Here is a 20,777-nt window from a genome sequence, read left to right as displayed (position 1 = left end):
CAGGATTTCTTAGGGAAAATTTTCTTCCTTCAGATTAATTTGTTAAATTGTGGGCCAGATTGAGGGTGGCAAAAATGTGAGAAATTTTGATGCTTAACAACTTTGTCAAATATTTTTAGAAAATATATTTGAATTGAACCAAACTTATTTTTATTGTATTATGTTTTCAAGTTTGTTACTTATATTCAAATTTTCACACTGGTCTATGTGAAACTAAAAATCAAAGACTTAAATCTGTAGCGAAACAGTTTCACTCATACGCGATTTGCGCAGTTTCTTATGGTGGTTTAAATTTTCGAAACTATTAGGACAAACCCACACCAAAAATTTTAGATACCCTGCTCCAAATAAAACTCATGGTTATTAAATTATCAAAAAGTGCTAAACATTAAGGTGATCTTAATAAAAGGTGTTAATTCTACTTAGAAAACTGAAATGTATTGTATTTAGCAATCTAATTTTGTTCCTAATGTTCTTTCTTTTATTTCAGGTATTAAAAAAAGTGTCTCTACATTGTTCTACTAGAATTATCTATATCAATCCAGTGTACTCAAGATGACCCTAGTGACGTCTCCATCCTTTCATTCAGAAGCATTCAGAAAAGGTTATGCTCAGATGTTTGTTTCCCAGTAGTTTGATACTTCACTTCTTATTATCAGAACCAGATATCTCCTGCCCTGAAGATAGGACCATTGTGACTTCACCATCCTTTCATTCGGAAAAGGTTATGTTCTTGAGATTTTTGTTTTCCAGTAATTTTACCCTTACATGAAGTCTTCCTGGTTTCAGAAATATGTGTCAATTTAGAACTGGCCCAATCAATATAAATTAAAAACCTGTATAAACATGCTACTCAAACTTATCAGAATATTTTGTATCATATTATCTCAATTTTTAATGGTTCTAAACTTAGTTATCAAATTAAGTATAGCAACTTTTTTACTCCTAACAGAACAATTAAACTCATTAAGTAGTGTAAAACCTATACGTCGTTAATTATTCTTTCTAGATTTCTTAATTTTTCTATATTTAAATATTTTCCATACAAATAAATGTTGAACTCTGAACGACTACTTTGTACTCTGTTTATTTTAAAACAAAATTTAAAATTGCTTAAATATTAATATCATTAACTTATGTTAATCATGAAATTATTAGAGTAAATTTTTGCTGTAAATTCAAACCTTAAAATTCTTTCTCAGTAAAATTATTTTAAATGCTTAACCCTGAAACCTATATAAAATTAAACAAGATTTATTATCGTATGGTTAAACTTTTTAAATTCGGAATAAATTTTATACGCCCTCTTAAACCAAATCTCATAGCTGCTGCAACTTTTAGTTTACATTTAGAAAGTAAACTCAACCAAAACTTTTATTTTTCCCTTCGATTAAATCTATTTTGATTTATTGGTGTCAGTTTTCTCTACATTTCATGGAGCTGTTGGGAACCTTTGTCTTAATGAAACAACGTATTGAATCTATAACTTTGTTTGCCTGTAACAGTAAAGGTTAACGTTGGGTCAGGAAGATAAGAAAAATTTATTCTTAATCCCAAAATTATTATGTCAACTGAAATTGATAAAATGGCCCTTATAAACGGTTCAACTAAAACAAATGTGGTATATAAATTTCAAAAGGGAACACTTAAAGCAACTGGCAAAACAACCCGCAATTTATGATTATACAATAATTAGGGATCTAACCGTTCTATTAAAATTTGTAGACATTCTTAAAAATTTGTATTCGTACTTGTATTACTAAATTATTTTAGAGTGCGGCATAAAATTATCATTACATAAAAATTTTTAGCAATTAAAGGAGGACGTACATTTTTTCTTTCAAACTGCGTAACTTAGAGTAAAATTTGAAAGTACATAAAACATGTACGTTATAAATTTTTTAAGGAGTAGGAAAATTACGATTATCTCAGTCTCTTTTCACTAGAGTAGTTAAATCATTTTAGTTTTTACTGAATTTGATTTTTAAATTTTTCTACAGTCCTAAAGTTCGCAGAGGTGAAAAGACTCGGATTTAACGGACAATATTAAGATTTTACACTACACAAAATGTCCGAATCATTTATTTGATAAGTTTTTACAAATGGTTATCGTGAATATTTCAATTATTACAAATAGTTATCGTGAATATTTCAAATCAAACTTATATTTAATCCGGATAAATTTTTTACTAGAAAAAATAGTTTAATCTTATACTCTGAGACATAGTTTCTTTTATAGCGAAATTCCTCAAAACATTATCCACTATTGCCTACACTTAGTATAGAAAAAAGAACTAGATACAATAGAGTAGAATGTTATTTGCAAAATATGATTTTAAGATTTAGATATATGATTAATCATAATATAATTTTATTAGATATAGCTATAATTAGGTATAGATATATTTTAAGATTTAAGTTTATATTACATAGAATGAATAGATTTCTAGTTTCCTAATTAAAATATTCATGGAAAAAGTTTTAAATAAGTTGATGCTTCATTGAGGAATTTCGTCACTATAACAGTTTCTTACTAATCTATAACACCTTGACTAAACCTAACTCTCTAATGAAACTTGGCTCAGAGTTATAAGATTTCACTTGCGTAAGAGAGTCAAAATAAAACTCTTTATATTATGAAACTACATTTTTCTTAAAATTATAAAACTTTGCCTGCAGAAAATGAGGACAACTTAGTTTTCTAGTAAAAAGGTTAAGTAACTTAGCCGTTTCGAAAAATCTGATTTCAAATTATCTTGGTGGTTATAATATTGTGAGTAGTGTTTCATAAGCATAATTTTAAAAATAAACTGCTTTGTAAATTTCTTCTGATATAATAGATTGCAAATTACTTTAAAATATAAATGACTTTTTAAACATTTCTAAAACACCACTTATTGAAAGTAAAATTTGAATTAAATCATCTACCTGACAAAATATTGTCTGTCAGAAATTGTTTAAATGTGTCACAAACTAACGGTGAAGTGTGTCTTCTTAGATTTCCGAAATTTTTAATTTTACGTTCCCTAAATCTGAGATTAAAACAGTTCGATTAAAATTCAAAAGACTCGTTTAAAATTTTGTCTGAACTTTCCATCAAACAAAAATATAAATTGTTGGTACCTTTTTATATGTAGAACAGATTTTTATGCTAAATAAATGAACCAGTAACATGAATTTTCGATAGTGAAATAATTCATCGGATTGTTTTATTTAGCGTATACTTCGGAATCAAATATAGTAAAGCCATTATTGCGCATTCACTTTTTTATAGGCTTTATATACCGTCACATTTTTTAAACAATGCATTGCAAAGGAACCTTTTGGCATGTTTGTGTGTCATGAAAAATTGCATTAAATGAGATTTTTTGTTTCTTTCAATATCTAAAGGGATACAACAGAAGTTAATGAAAGATTTAAAAAAATTCTGCTGCCACTACTGACTTTTTACTAGTTACAGCATAGCATTCAAAGAAAAGTAGTTTCTTTAGTGTAATTATATTCAGTCAGTTCTTAAAGACACTTTTATATATTAAAGTAAACTTTTCTGACGGGTCAGAAAAACAATATAAACTTTTTGAGGTGTATAATTGAAAATAGCATTTCTGCAGGAACTTATTTTTAATCACTGCACGAGATCAAACATTACGCTGCACATACTGACTAGTTTCATTTTTTTTTTTTTATACAAGCGTTATTTTATCATCCGATTTGGCGGGTAATTGTTTTTTTTTCTGTAGAATTTCCTCTCTATTTTTAATTTAATAATCTTCGCTGTATGTTAGCTTTATTTTATAACCTGCAGACCTCATTCTGAGTAGAAGACTCTCCGTGTTTAAATTCCGTAGTCTTGTCATTTTCACCAACCCAGGAAACGTGGGAAATATTGTGTAAAGCATTAGCCTGAATGGAAGGCATTTTGATGGAACTAACCAGCATTTGCGTTACGTGGAGAGGAGAACCTTTTACGGTTAGCCGGACGACAAAAGAATTCTAAATCATTCTCTCAGTCTATAACTAAGATTTTACTCTAGCACGGCGGTCGGTTAAGTTAATGATATATATATATATATAATTTTTTTTTAACTTAAATATTCAGTTTTGAGCATAAAGTTGAAAAAAGATTCGTCGGATGTCATGGTGACCGTGTTTTAATTGTTCATAGTGACTGCCTGACTACTTAACTTCGTATTAAAATAGCAGAATTTTTATAATCTGAGAATGATATGCATTATTCGAAAAAATGAAATCCGCGAAAACGTAAGTAACTAGTTCATCCGCAATGGAACGATAAGCCACGTGACACTTTTGCAAGTCGCGAACATAGTATTTTTAAACCACTTACGTTCGAATACTATTGCGAGAAGAGATTCAACGAAAGCAGGTCATGGGGAGCATTGCGCAAACAGCAAAAAAAAAGCTTGCACGCATGGATCGGAAGTTTCGAAACTGCTGGGGGAATGAGGGACACGAAGGGGGAGTGGTAGACGGCCGTTCTGCTTTCTCTTTGTGTTTTCTCATTCTTTCAGCCGTTTCGGGACTCTTCAGTTCATTCGTGCAAGCCTTCTGCTGTGGAACAATGTCCTTATACTGTGTAAGAATGCTGACGGTTATTCTCAGTTCTTGCAATATCTTCACATGAGTGCACATTTAGAACCGTCATTTGTTTATCGATATTTGGCCTGTTTAGTTTAACTTCGGTTTTTTTTTTTAAAGTTCACTTTCATCAAGTCAATCTCTTTGGTTTCAAACCTTATCAAATTCTAGGACTTCGTTCATTTTTTCAAAACGCAAATGCTGGGTAGTTTCGTAGTACGAAAGAAAGGGTGAGGGTAAGGGGATGAAAATATTTTTCTTAATTCTAAAAGTAAATCTACTCGCTATAGATTTCATAACTTATCGAAATATTAAGAACTCATTGAAAGTAATTTTCCTTTATTTTTCTTCAGAAATTGAGTTAAAAAAATTATTCATTTAGATTCAGTTAAAATTTCGCTTCTACGAAAAAAGGTTACTCATAATAAACCATATCATTGCGATGACTGAACTACTTTACCAAAAACTGTTTTAGCGTACTTAAGGATAGTTTGTCCGGTCGGAATAAATTCAAATCAGTGAAGAACCCCGATGTATTAAATGCGGATGTTTTTATTTTATTTTTACTAAGACTTGTGCGAAGTGTTAATCAAATGACGCTTTAAAAGAGTAAAGCAAAATGGGGCTTAAAACCAACTAGAGATGTTTGCTTTTCTAGTAGGTATCGATTAAACCAACACATTTAAGGAAATTGTAGGACCCACTCTTTAAAATAGACAAAGGGGCCCAACTCATAGTCCCAGATAGGATCCATGAAAGATATCAGATTCGTTCTATATTTGCAGCCAATATTTACCCTAGATAAAGTCTGATAGTTAAGTCATATCAAAGTCCCTTGGGTGAATCCTTAACCAAATCTTGAATTGAAATCTTAGGTTTTTCTGATTTGAAATTTTAAACTTAATGCAAATAAAATAAAAAATTTTCAAAAAGCCAACTGGATCTTAATTTAACGTATTTAATTATAAATACATAATATTTAGACACTGCTATGCAAATAAGAATTTTCTAGACATTTAAGGTACAGTACTATAGGATGAGAATTAAGTATAAGAGGGTGTGAGGCAATTAAATTCTGCACAAAACTATTCTCCCTCATTTTCAGAAACTTCGTTGAATTTTTATCTTTTTCAAGATAGCGTGTTATACATTTGTAAGTGTATCAGAGACTGTTGTGAGTAAAATTCTAATCGATTGGGGCAAGAAACTGATATAGATGACCATTCCTGTAATAAGTAAATTATATTTTTCACTTAATTATACTTCAATTGTATCTTAATCTGTATTTTAATAGTATATATATTTAATAACTGAATATTTAAACTTTAAATTTATAATTTTTAAAAAGTAATCTACTTTAGAAATGCGTAAGTAGTTCAATGGAGACAATAAATTAAAGCTAAACTGTCAACAATTTCTTTTAAAGACTTTTTAACAAATAAACTCTTCTGATGAAATTTTAAATTAGAAAAGAAATATTGCGGAGAGCTTATACCTTCCAATTAAAGTAAAAATTGGTTAAATTTAGAAATATAAACTGTTCCTTACCAAAGGTAATTTTGCATAAGTGCTGCAAGAAAATGATCGAAACTAAATGTATGAAATTCATCGATCTTTGCAAAATACTGAGCTAACGATTACATACAAAGTTAAAATGAGTAGATTGTTTTAAAATAAACAGCTGCAGTTCAGAGTAATTAAACTGAAAGAAATTTAAAATTCCGTATAAATTTAAATTGTTAATGTTTCGGCAATACACTGAAATTGACTGAAGTCTACGCGATACGAAGGCATCTATCTGCTATAGAAGCTTGCAAGTATGAACCGGAAGTTTTGTCATTGCTGGGAGAATGCGGGGTAAGAATGGGAAGTGGTAGACGGCCGTTCTGCTTCCTTTTCCTATTTCGCAATCGTTCAGCAGTTTCGGAACTTCTCGATTCATGCATGGAAGCTTCAATAATAGAGAGCATATCCTCGTACTGTGTAGAAAACTTCTGTTAAATCTCGGTGCCATTAGTGACTAGTTTTAAATGAAATCTATTAAATGTAAGCCTAAGATGTTACTTAAACTTTATAATCTTAGGTCTTACTTCAAAAATTTAAGATACTTTAAAATAAAATTAAATAGCAAATTACTTGAAAATAGGGATAAATTTTATTGCTGTGTTAAAGCTCATAAAATATTTTAGATTTAACAATTTACTCATACATAAAGAGTTGTTTTTAAGGCAAAATAGTATTTGATTTTAAAAAAAATGTGCTTTATTTAAAATCTGTCTAGAATTGAGAATTTAAATATTTTCACCTTTTAAAATTGTTTTTGTAACTTGTAAAATTGTTTTGGAAGCTATTTAGATTCGCTTATTGTTAAAATTCTGAATATTATTCATTTACTGAAATTTTGGTTCCATATTTATATGCATCGTTTTATTGAGTTGTAAATTTTGAAAGGAACTGTGTATACTCTCGCTATTGTAAAAGAGCCCAGATGCAAAACTGCTGCCTAAAAGAAAGGTTTTTAGAAAGCATGCAAACTGACTTTTGAATAATTAAAGTTATAAAATTTTTAAGAATATTCATAAAGCTAAAAAATATTTAACTGCTTTTAAAGATGGTAGTTCCAAAGATTTGCACCTGGACTTATTCTGAAAAATAATTTCGATAACAATTCATTTCATATGTGTTGTAACAGTGCGAATTTATTAAATGTTAAACTATCTCATGTACAACTGCATTGTTTCATTAAATGTCAAACAGCTCCTGTAAATATCTTGAATAAATTTTGTAATTTTGAATTTAATTTTTCGTGTTTATTGTTCAATATAACTTAGTGGCTGATTTCGATTTTTTTTTTGGGGGGGGGGAGCTTTCAAATATTACGAAAGCGTGTTTTGGGAAATTTTGGACTCACCCTTGTCAGCAAAAGAATCGTACTTCCTCTATTTACTCGAGAAAGTCTTTAAAAAAACCTTTTTTTTTTTCATTAACTTAAACTGATTTTTTTACAGAAATATTTTAGTTCTAAAATAAACGAAGTTTTCAGAAGTGATCAATTCTTATAAAATTTCTCGTCTAAAATTCTTTAGGAATCTTGCGTCTACCTTCAATGGTTTAAATCTCTTGACCTCTGAAACACCTAGAAATTTTGTCAAATTTTTCCTCTCTGAAAACAATATTTTATTTAAAATTTTGAGAGAAAAATTTTGAAAATGTGGTTTTAATCTGTTACGTAAGCGTTGCTCATACTCCTCACCCTTGTCTGTATAAATAATCTCAAACCCCTATCCCATTTTGCTTTTGCAATATTTGAACGACCCCTCATGTATTCGAATAGTTAAGAAATTCAACAATTAAACTACTCTAATGTAGCCTTTCCAGAAAGTTTAAAAGTAAAAGTGAACATATATAGGTAAATGTTATTATATAACCTTGTATTAAGTGTTCATTCTTTACAGCATATGCTAAAGACTTTGTTTGGCATGTCGTGCTTTGGACTTTTTCTCAATACATTCTGCATTCCATTTATGGTGGATGTTTGCTTCATGAATTTCAGTATTGTGCTCTATCCAAACTGATGAAATGCTGATAAAGGTGAAAACGGTTCAATTGAAAAATCTATGAATATTATTAAAATACATCACAATACACATCAAATAAGAGAACATCATCGATAACAGTAGATCTAGACTACGAAAATGCCACTGGAGTAGCTACACTGTTCGAAAATTTTTATAGATAATTTAAATCTCTAATTTTATACATATTGATAGTAATTGAGTACGATGGTGTGAGTTCAGGAATTTTATTTGCGGTAAATAACTATTGTAAAATACCAATGTTAAAATAATATGAATAGGTAAAAATATTCCCATTGTTAAATCCTTTCTTTTTGACATTGTGATATTAAAAATCCAAATCTTTTCAGGGAACTCGTGTTGGCGACAAAGCGGAAAAAGCACTTGAGTTCGTATAACCGATAAATACCCTAAAAGTCATCAAACTTGTTTAATGAAATTTTGAATCAAAACTAATGATAGTTTTTATTATTAAATTACTTTTATAATAAAATTACTTTCATTTAAATGACTTTAAGCAGATTTTAAAGTAATTAAAATGTGAAAAAAACTTTACTCGAAAACTTCCTTCCCTCCAAAATTATAAATTTATTTTAATTTTAACTATGTATTTTTTTAATTAATATACATGGAAAGGGTACGTTTCCATCGCCCTTGATATATAAGTTAGGAATTCTTATAAAAAATCGAAGAAATTAATTATTTGAAATTAGTATATAATAATAAATAAAAAAAAACGAAGTTTGTAAATGTCCAGACAGATTTCCAGAAAAATATGTACTTACTAAGAATGAAGCTATGTTTTAAAACTACTTAAAAACTCCCATTATGTTTGAAAACTGGTATCAAACTTTCCAGTACGATTTTAAATTTGGCATCAAAATTTCCAGTATGATCCATACTAGTTTTAAATTTCTAGTATAGTGAAATACTGGCTTTAAACTTTCTAGTATGTGGCTATACTGGTTTTAAAATTTCCAGAATGGTACAATACAAGGTTTTAAATTTCCAATATCGTCACACTGGTCCTGGTATCATTTTTACTGGTTTTTAATACTTGTTCTACGATTTTTTTACAATAGGGTAACCCGTTAAGCAGATGGGACATCCCTTATGTGTCTTTCTGACTCTCTTAATTAAAAGTTGAAATATATTTAGGTATTTTTAGTTATAAAATGTCTAGTAATCCCTAAGAAAATCTGTTAGATTATCCGAATTTGTGCTAAAATAAAATCTAAAAGAAAGTAGACTGAAGTTTTTTTTATTTCTTATTCAAAAAATTTTAATTTATTCTGTAAATAAATTTCACCGATTGCTTCTTTTAGATCTAAAGTGCAAAGTTGAAAATTTTTTTAGAAGTGAGAGCCCGGTTTGGAAGATTTTACCTTTGACGCAAAAATGGATGCAATTTTCCAATGTTTTACCAAACCAAAAAAAATTAAAATACTTAATATATTTCTTCATTTATTTTGACCTAATTATTATAAATTAATACAAAATGAAAAATGTGAAATGTTAAATGAAATTTCGGCTTCAAAAGGGTTAATAATACCATTAATTTTTTTCCAAAACTGGACGCAATAAAAGTGTGTTTTCACGAGAAATATAACTGAGTAGTTTTACCGCAAAAGGTGTAGAAATCTTATTCTACAGATTACTTAGATTTAATCAACTCTGGGGATCCGTTAGTGTCAAAAAGTTCTCAAATTGAGTGATCTGCAACATATATAGATAATTTGTAAGTTAACCTACCAGGCACTTATTAAAAATAAAATCGTACGTTTAAATAAACAATGTTTGGTTTTTCACTGTCTAAAAAACCAAGAGTGCTGTCGATATTATTTTAAAAAACTATACTCACTTTAAACTAAAATAACATAACTAAACTCACTTTAAAAACTATAATACAAGGAAACAAATGGTTCAAATGTTGTTAAGAAAATTATTTAGTGTTAATTTTCGACATCTAAAGGAACAGATCAAAGCTATTAGAAAATTATTTCATAGAATGAGAAATGCTTTATCACGTTATCTATAATGTAACTTTATGTACTCAGAAGGAAACTTATTTCCGAGACTTTTGCAAAGATTTTAACTTTCTAAAATTTTTTCTATAAAGAGGTTTTAGTTTAATCCACTCGTAATATATACGAATTGAAGGCTAATTTTGCTAAGTTCGAAAGTAATTGAGAAATATTAGGACTGTTAATTGCAAAAATAGCCATCTTTATAACCCTACTTTACTACTTTTAAACTGTGATTTTATTTTCGCATTTAATGCGATTTATTCTTTTATAGTTCTCTTTACGTAGTATAGGTACAACGGTGATTTCACGGTTGATCAACACGAAAACTTTATATGAAAATATTCTAAATTTCTTGCGACAGTTCGTAAGTTTTATTAATAAATCTTTCATAAAAATACAAGCTCTTCTACATCATAATTTTTTTTAACTGAGAAACAATAAAAATGTGCCAGTAAAAATATTTTTTGAATAATTTTTTGAAAATACAAGTACACTGAAGTAAAAGAAAACAAAATCTTCGATAGTTCAAACGATTTGACGATTGTAGATTAAAAATAATCTTTGATCAATTTTGATTCTACCCTCCTTGCAATGCGGTGACTTGCGCTCCGGTAATAAAAAACAAAAAAAAAATAAAAATAAATAAAAATAGCGTTACAGCAGTGTTTTGAGAAACACACTCTAGATACCATAAAATAAAAATCTTAATAACTTACTCAAAAAGTTACATGCAATAAAACTGACAAGTATAGTGAACATAATAATGCAGAGTGCGCAAAAAAAAAACGGACCACCCTGAGTAACTTTTGATCTAATGGGGTCGGATCTTCACGTTCTAGGACTCAATTTCAGTGATTCAAAGGGGTGACTTTAAATATAATTATTTAGTGTAGACAAAAAACGTACTTTCTCTGAATAAAAATACCTTTTTTTTTCGATTGTTGTTGTAGTTCATTTACGTCGCACTACAGCTGCACAATGGGCTATTGGCGACGGTCTGGGAAACATCCCTGAGGATGATCCGAAGACATGCCATCACAATTTTGATCCTCTGCAGAGGGGATGGCACCCCCGCTTCGGAAGCCCAACGTCCTGCACGCGAAGTCAAGCATTTTACGGTAGCACAGTTTAACGAGGACCCATACCGCACACCCTCGGTCGCTACGCAGACTGATGCAAGTGGTCACCCACCCGCTCACTGACCGCAGCCAGTGATGCTTGACTTCGGTGATCTGCTGGGAACCGTGTCTTAACGATCAGTCCACTGCGGGACCCTTTTTTTTTTACTTTGGATTTCTAACCTCCAAAATACAGGGAGCTGCATTCTGGAAATATAGTCCCAATAATTTGGACAAAAGAGCTCTCAAAAATTTGGACCCCTTAATGTTAATTTTACTTTTTTCGTATTTCGCTATATCTGTAACTTTTTAAGCTAATTGGGAAAAAAATTTCAAACAATTAGAACATTTATTTATTCAAAAATAATTACATGCAAAAAATAATTTTTCTTGCTTAATAGTCCTTCAAAATTATATTCAACATGAGAATCGTTCGATAATATTTTTTTTTTTTATATTTCCAATGGCAAGGCAAAAGGTACAAATAGAAAGATGAAATAAATAACGAATACAAATGTATGTAGCAGTGGCGTGCCAACTTCTTTTTGACTGGGGAGAGCCAATTCTAAGTCATAAACTTTGTCCGACCTAGTATTTTAAAATAAGTTGTATTATTTTAATATTATAATTTATCTCATTTTAATTATTTATTATTATTTCCATTGCTTAGGGCGACTATGATTTAACTATTACATTCACACCAACAAATTAGATAACAAAAAATGATCTATCAATCGGAAACAAATTTTTTAAAAAGTGTATTAAAATTTAATTAATTAATTTTGCAATTTTACTCCTTTTAATTCATTAATGCTGAGCAAGACATTTTATAGCCATTTATTTCTAGTAAAGGTAAATTAAAGTATTTTTAGAATTGTAATTGATACAAGAAAGAATAATGCATTTAGCTTATAAAAAATTAATCTAAATTTTATTATTTACTTATTTTTTTTGGTGGTAAGTATATTTATCACGACCTATTTGAAACTTATTGAGTTTTACTTTGAGTTATTTATAAAATAAATTTTATAAATACTACAAACTTCAGAAGGAATTATGTATTTTATAACTTATATACGTTTTCTTAAACTAACAAATTGTAACCAATTTTGTTCAAACGCACTGCAAGAAACCTTAAATTATTATCAAATGGAAACCTAAATTAAAATTGGTAAAACAGTTCACCATGGACTTTAAAAATAAGGAGTAATTATACTTACCACGGCCTTAGAAAGGGTTAATCATAATGACATAATATGGTTTTTTTGCTTCTCAAAAACATATTGAATCAAAAGTAATTTGTGATTCACATTTTGACATTTGATTCACATTTTGATTCCGGCATAGATTTTAATTTGATCATGAATACAAATTTTCAGTATACATAAAAGGATAATTAACTTTATCATATTAATTTAATTTTAATGATAAAGCACAAGTTGTATAAAAATTACAGCAAATGAAGGACGTAAAATAGTTTGGTTTCTCAAATTAAATCTTATTTAAAAAGTACTTTGAATTTTAAAGAAATCTTCTGATTTTTCTGGTTCATTCCTAGGTAAAAATTGTAAATATATTCAAAGAAAAGGGGTCCCGCAGGCGTATTGACAAAACATACCGTAGATTGTAAAGGGGTTGGCGAAAATATCTATCGGCGTTGAAGGAGCGTCTCGCAAATCGCCAAACAGCTGTGTGCTTATGTTTTTGTTTAGTTTTCGGTATCACGTATCTATCATTCACCAAGTTATATATGGGTGTCACATTTCAAAGTTTCAAATAAGGTGATCTTCATTAGATTCTTCTGCATTAAATGAAATATAAAGCGTATTTTTTTGTTATAGCTCCGACATAATCGTTTGTATTTGTTAACATAATTGTGTTTATTAGCGTTTTTTAGAAGATCGTAATAAAACTAAGATAAAAAAAATTATATATTATTACCTCCATAGCCCCCTTCTGTATTTTCATAACTTTCATTAAATGTATACGCGTATTTCGAGTAGTGAACTTCTTTACCTACTCATCCACTTATTAAAATTAATAATTTCACAATAACCTCTAATCCTTAATAATGAAATGATTATTACAATAAAGTTTGTTTACTTAAAAGATTAAAAAAAAAATTTATTGTTCAGCATTGACTTTGCTACTAATTCTATATTCATTAATTAAACTTAATGGTTCTGCTCGATAACCATTTACAATTTTTTTTAAGTTTTATTTAATTTTCAGTTATTATGGAATTCCTTGAATATTTTTCGACGTAGAGGTTATTTAGCAATAATGCGAAAAGCTGAAATTTATAAATGTATAATATTTATAAATGTTTAAGAGAATTATTAGCAGCTATTTTGTACTAATTATTTTAGTTGAAATGTTCATTATACACAGTTTTATAAAAATAATCGTGAAATTCATTGAACGATGGAGACATTGACATTTTAAAATGCAAGTAGAATTCAATAATCATTTCATTTTATAACTGTAAAGCGGTAGATAAGTAACTTCGTTATCAAGTTTTACATGATACGAGAATATTATGCTATTGCTTTATAATGAAAGAACAACATTTTAAGTTCTAAACTTTTTGTGGAAAAGAAAGAAAAAAAAAGAAATTTTTTTCCTGTCATCGGCGTTAGCGATTAGAGAGTGTTTTATCGTATAAATGTTAAGTCAGTACTGTTCCATTTTAAATAAAAATGCATTTTGCTCCGGAAAAAAATTACTTGAATTTGTCAATAGAAATTCCCTAATTATTGTAGCAAGAACTTTTAAATTTCTAATCAAACTTTCCTCTATTATAATTTTGTGCAAATAATTATTATTAATAATATAAATGACTATTAAAAGGAATTAATTGAGAATGTTCAATTTTAATAAATTAACTGTTTACGCAATCAGATTAATAACTTTTTTCATAATTTACAAATGGAGAAAAAGTCTTTTACAGTTTAAAAGTGAAAAGAAAAATAAAGTTGAGATTAAATTTATAAAGTAAGCATAACTCGAAGGAGGTTGAAGTAAGGGCATTAAAATCAAAATTTCAAAAGAAAAAAAATCTCCTTTTAGTGTACAGTGAGCAATAAACGAAAAATCTAAAACTAACTTTTGATCTAATGATCAGATGTTTACGTTCTAGGACTCAAACTTTAGATTTAGAATTTCCTTAATTCCCTACCACTATAGTAGATATTTACTTTTCACCTAACTTGTAAAATTGTAAAGTTTAGAATTTCTTACAGAATCACTCAGACGAAGTGATTGTGTTTTATTTAAATATTATTTAGAAAGAATTTTTCTAAAAGTATTTCTTTTAAAGTTTTTATCAAACTTTTGTTTTTTATTTATCTATAGTTATTGAAAGTTAAGTTGATGATTTTTAAGTTGAAATGAATTCCGCCCTGCTTTGCATATTTCAAATATTATTTCTAAAGAAATGTATAACTTAACATTAAACACCCAGGACCTTACAATTGTAAATCAAACAATCACTACATTTATTTATTAAAAAACACTCTTATGACCTGATAATAAATTGATCTAAATCTTAAATGTGAGTTTTATAACATATAATTTATTTAAACTCAGCACATACATCTAACCTCTGTGGTCGCCAATGTCTCAATTTTAAAATATAGTTTTTCTTTTTTAAATTTTCTGGTATTTTCATATAAAGGATAGTATTAAGTTCGAGAATTAAAAATTTGTGCCCAAAAAAGTTGCTAAAAATTATAATTATTATTAATATATGACAACAGGAAGTTTTTAATTGAAGGTTGAAATTTTTTTTAATTATGTTATTTTTTAATTATATTATTTTTTAATTATATTATTTTTTAATTATATTATTTTTTAATTATATTATTTTTTAATTACCAAACTCATATAACAGTATTTAGGAATCTATAACTTTTTGTTACGTATGATAGTTGCATTATAACCTGTACGCAATGCGTGTAAATAAAATATATTTTTAAAATTGTGAATTTTCTATTAATTGCATTTATTATTCTTATATTGAAAAGGTATCAAGTTATCTATGACCTCCATAATGAATGAAGTATTTACCGACTTTTATATATATTAAGGAATTGAATCAATTTTTCACAAAGTTTAAAATCTCATCTCATTCCAAAAAAAAGTTATTTCATAAAATTATGCAAAAAAGTAATTTAATATATATATTTTTTTTATAATGAATGCTTCTAGTAATGAAACAAACGCTTTCAAACTTTATTTTAAAAATATTGATTATTTCGTTTACAAGAAACTATTACTTTAAAGCGTGATAACATTTTAGAATACTCTATTTTTTTTCTAGTAAGTAATATGTCTTTGTTAATTTCTAAAAAAATAATCTTTATAAAAAAGCTTACATTATTCTTTTATAGAGAATATTGATTTCATAGAAAATATCACTAAAATAAAACAGGTTATGTTTTCTTACAATAAAAGTTAAATAGAATTAATTCTTCAAAATAGCGTTTCAATAAAACATAGTATTAAAATGTTACGTTAATTTTTGTGATTGGTTCATTAATAAATTATTTTTATTTCTTCGCAAACACAATTCTTGTAAAAAAAATTAAAAAATTGAATCTGTTTTATCAAAAAACTAGATCATTTTATAAAATATAAATTATAGCGCTTAATAAAATATGAATACAGTGTATTTGTAAAGTGAACCTGACAATAAAAAGGTGTTATTTTCTTTTTTATTTTCTCTGCTAAAAGGGAATTAATGAGTTATTTTTATTCATAATGGCTAGTCGAGGAGAAGAAGAAAATATCGAATTACACTGCTTAGGTTAATGTAATTTCGTTCTCCCACCACATTTACGCGTAATCCATCGCCAACTCCACCTGCAATCGCCACGTTTACAATCTACGGTATGTTTTGTCAATACGCGTCCCGCAGTGGGCTAATCGTTAAGACACGGTTCCCAGCAGATCACCGAAGTCAAGCATCACTGGCTACGGTCAGTGTGCGGGTGGGTGACCACTTGGATCAGTCTGCGTAGGGACAGAGGGTGTGCGGTATGGGTCCTCGTTAAACTGTGCTACCGTAAAGTGCTCGACTTCGCGCGCAGGTCGTCGGGCTACCGAAGCGGGGGTGCCATCCCCTCCGCAGAGGATCAAAATTGTGATGGCATGTCTTCGGATCATCCTCCGGGATGTTTCCCAGACCGTCGCCAATAGCCCATTGTGCAGCTCTAGTGCGACGCAAATTAACAACAGCAACAACATCAAAGAAAAGGAAAATATACAATTTAAAACATATATGCTGTAATTCAACGAAGTAGAATTAACTTTATCATATTAATTACATTTTCATGGTAAAGGAAAAGGAATGAAAAAACTAAAACAAATGAAGGAATTTTCATTAACTAATTGTAAAATTATAACCAAAATTTTATTATATATTTGAGGTTACATGGTTATTATTTTTTTTAAACTGAACAATGTAATATTATTTTTTGAATTATAGCTATTCAAAACAAAAATGGATAGCTGAATAGATCTTTTGAAAAACCTTATGATATTGGGAAATTATATGTTATATACTTTTAAAATATTTTAAAAAAAGTATAAATTAAATTAAATATATTTAAAGAATTTAAATTATTATAACAAAATATAGAGAAGACAATTAAGATAAATATCATTAACATAAGCAGCGTAAAAGCTAAAATCCGATAAAAATGAAATTGAAAAAAATATTTACATTTAAAAAAATAATAAATCTGAAAAAATTGTGGTACTTTTAAAATTTATTACATAGTTTTATGAAGACTTATTATTTTATTAATGAGTAAATAAAAATAAACAAAACAAAAAGTCCCATTTAGCTTAAAAATATTTGAAAAATAACAAGAACTGAAGAATAAAAATTATTATAGAGAAAATTATAGAGAAAAAAATCCGAAGAAAATAATATTTTTAAAACTAACTAACAAAAAATTAAAGTAAACTACGAAGTTTGAAAATTAAAACATGAGGAAAATGCGTTTCAATAATACCTGACTAAATATAGAAAGTAAATAAAGTCAGACAAAAATCAAATTACTACGCCATGTATACTGACAAAAAATGCATTAAACTATGTCTGACGCACAAAAAAAGGAATAAATTAAAAGATTATTGAGCAACCTTAGAATCACCCTGTTAATAATTGAAAATTATAAATCGCAAACATGAGAAGGTTCTGACTGAATTGTTGGGACCATTTTTTTTCCAGATTGCGGCTATTCCCATTATTTTAAAGAATCTGCATACGTTGAAAGCAAAATGTTTATTGAAAACGTTTTTGTGGGGGAAATTTCTTGACTCTTAATACCGTCTACTCTAATTATTTCGCATACTTAAAGTTAGGCTCTCGAGCCATTCAAGTTGAGTCCTGCGAAAATCCGATCTAAGAGTGCTCGCTTTGTTTATTTATTTGCGCTCAATACATTGTTCGATTTTGCTATAAAATAGAAAGCCTCTCGCTCGTTCACGTACATAAATAACGCGAGTCGAGATTATTTGAAGTGCCTGCACTGCACAGAATCACAAATTAAAAGTGCGTGAGCGTGCGAGATATTACGCGAAAGAGCTCTCTAATAACGTTTATTCTTGAACGAAATAATAATTTGTGTTTGGCGCGGTTTAGACGCTTCTGTACATATTCCGTAAATTTTCACATTTAACTGACCAATTAGAATGTAAAAATTCTTTTATCTTTGTTTTTATCACTTTTAGTAAAAAATGCGATGCTAATTCTTTATATAACTGAACAATGTTTTAAACTTTTTTTTAAGAATTGGGTGTAAATGTCAGCTATGAATTTTTGTTTGCTTCTTCGAAATGAACTATTGTTACAATTCATATTCTCTTAATTAAGATTCCTCAAAATTGTCAGGAAATCGCATGAACAATCGAAACTTAAGAAGAGGATTTTCATTATGAGCGATCCAGAAAACTAATAATTAGAACAGAAATTTACACTAAATGTATTAGCTATAAAATCGATGATGGCTCATGATTTCTAGTTTGCCCAGGGACTTCTTTTTTCTCTTTCAGTTGAAATCTTAAAAGAAATTCTCAATTTTTTTTCTTTGATGCATACTTCTATCATACTGATGCATGATCTGTGATGCATACTTCTTCCTTTTTGCATATTTTTAGCTTTCCGAAATTATTTTTTAGGAAATAACTTATCTTTTGTACATAAATTCTAAAATTCTAAAAATTTTACTGAAATTAACTTTTAATTAGACTAATTATTATAGTTTTATTATTTTACGTAAACTAAATGAAAAACAAATTAGTTATAGAACTTATAAAATTGGATAAGATGAATTTGAAAACTGATGATAAAAACAACATGCGACGTGCGTTATTTATGTTAATTGATGATAAAAACAACAATCTTAACACCAAAAGAGTTCGATTGTCTATCAAAGAAAAAAAATTTAAACGAAGCTATTAAGGATATAGTCCATCAAATAAAACAAAAATATTTTGATTCAGATTGTTATTATTATACGGTATGCAGAAAGCCAAGTATAATGGAATTAACTAGTCAGATAGATACTGAAAATTGTATTTCGAAGGTTTTATAACATCAAAAAATGGATTTAATTTAAAACTTTGATGAAAGTGTATCTCTGTCGATATATAATATGGTTACCATATGACGTATGAGATAAAATATAATAGTTAAAAAAGAATAACATTTGGAGCTGATTTAATTTATAAAGTTATTACTTATTATTATTTTTTAATTTAATTTTTCAGACAATTTCAGTAAGTATTTGAATTGTTACATTGATTTCAAACTTTTATAACTGACTCATATATCACTTGCAATGAAAGCTTCAAAGTTAAAATTAAATAAATAATCATAAAAAAGTCTTTAATAAAGTATCACTAGTCAAAAAGGTAATTATAATGCAAGTCATGAAGTTTAAATTTTATAAAACTTCTTGAATCTGTTTAATATATTGTTATAAAAAATGAAATCCCTTATTGGTTTCAAAGCGAAAATTTTCAACGCGTGTTATAGAAATTGTATAAAATTTTAGGGTTTTATGAATCACATATGCTTTCCTTTTAAAAAGTCACAATTAAAAAAATATTCGGCAGTTATATCTTTAACATCGAGGGAAAAATAAAGTTGCGTTACTTTAGTGTGTCCCAAATATTTCCTATCCAGTCCTAAAAATATGGCTATATTTTAAAAAAGAATCATTTTTGAATATTTTGCCTATTGAAACTTCTGATCAGAATGACATGTATCTGATCAGAATATATATATTCACGTCGTCATGCAATTATCTATGGCCTGACACAGGATTATTTATTTATTTATTTGAAATTCCAAAGCAAATATCATACCAAAGAAAAACGTCATACAACTTTCTTCCTACGTAAAAAAACTTTTTTTAATGATTTGTCTTGACAATAAATATTATTTGCTTTCGGATTTTTAAAGAGAACAATAAAATTTTTAAAAATATGTGGAAAAATAAAATTTAAGCAGTTTTATGTGTAGGTTTTTTCTCATCTTGTTCCAGTTTCATTTATCTGGATTTAAATCGAAATTGGAAACGGAAAATAAAAATATTCAATAGATAAAGAGAAATATTCTCATTTTTAAGAAATGTTAAATTACAATAGTATTGATCGGATCAATTTTTTATCTTCTATCAACAGCATTTATAATTTCAGCATTAAAATTTTCAAAAATTAATACTTTTCCCATAGTACTTTTTCCCATAGAGTAACATGAGATGGCTGTTTCTGAGGAGTCAAATAACTGTCTTTGTGGGGGGTTTGGCCACCAGAATTATATGCCAAGGTGGGTGGAAAGGAAATTCTTGAAAGTCAAGGGATTCTTTGAAACCAATTTTTATCAGTGGAGGATGCCTTTTATCACTCTTTCCAGGGAAGGGTAAAAGAAATGAAATTGTTTTAGTTTTCTAAACATTTGATATATTTAATATGCAATGTGTTTTTCAAGAAGTATTTTGTTTTTAAAATTGTTTTTTTTCCCCGTCTAATTACGTATATAGAAAGTTATCATATGTAAAAAAAAAAGTCTTTGTCTGAAAAAAAAAAGCAGTTTCTTCTTTCTAAAATTACCAATTAAACTGATTTTTATTTTCACGAATGTCTAAATTTCAGAAAGGGCAAAAGACATTATTCGCCCTTCAATAAAATTTTTGATTTTGAAAATTGCTTTAAAATAGAAATAAATAGTACTTTTTTTTCTAAAATTACCAATTTAACTTAACTTTATTTTCACGAATTGCTAAATTTCAGAAGGGGCGAAGCACATTATTCGCCCCCTCAATTTAAATTCACTATTAAATAAAGTTTTTGATTTCGAAAATAACTTAAAAGTGGGGAAAAAAAATTTTCTTTTTCTAAAGTTATCAATTTAACTTGACATTATTTTCACAAATGGCTAAATTTCA

The 20,777-nt window shown here is 28.0% G+C and overlaps 1 protein-coding gene across 1 annotated transcript in view; it reads left to right on the top strand.

Moving 5' to 3' along the window:
* LOC107446822 (DNA polymerase delta catalytic subunit) overlaps window positions 1-20,777 on the top strand; it is an 87,323-nt gene that overhangs the window by 11,303 nt on the left and 55,243 nt on the right. Inside the window, 1 exon segment of the mRNA XM_087157383.1 lies at window positions 491-724. The gene's annotated coding sequence lies outside the window, so the exon portion shown is untranslated.

Source organism: Parasteatoda tepidariorum, chromosome 1, assembly GCF_982258835.1.
Source record: "Parasteatoda tepidariorum strain Cologne lab strain chromosome 1, Ptep-v5.0, whole genome shotgun sequence".
In the NCBI taxonomy this organism is placed as follows: domain Eukaryota; kingdom Metazoa; phylum Arthropoda; class Arachnida; order Araneae; family Theridiidae; genus Parasteatoda; species Parasteatoda tepidariorum.
Note: the sequence above shows the minus strand (reverse complement) of the source record. Positions and strands in the feature narration are given on the sequence as shown.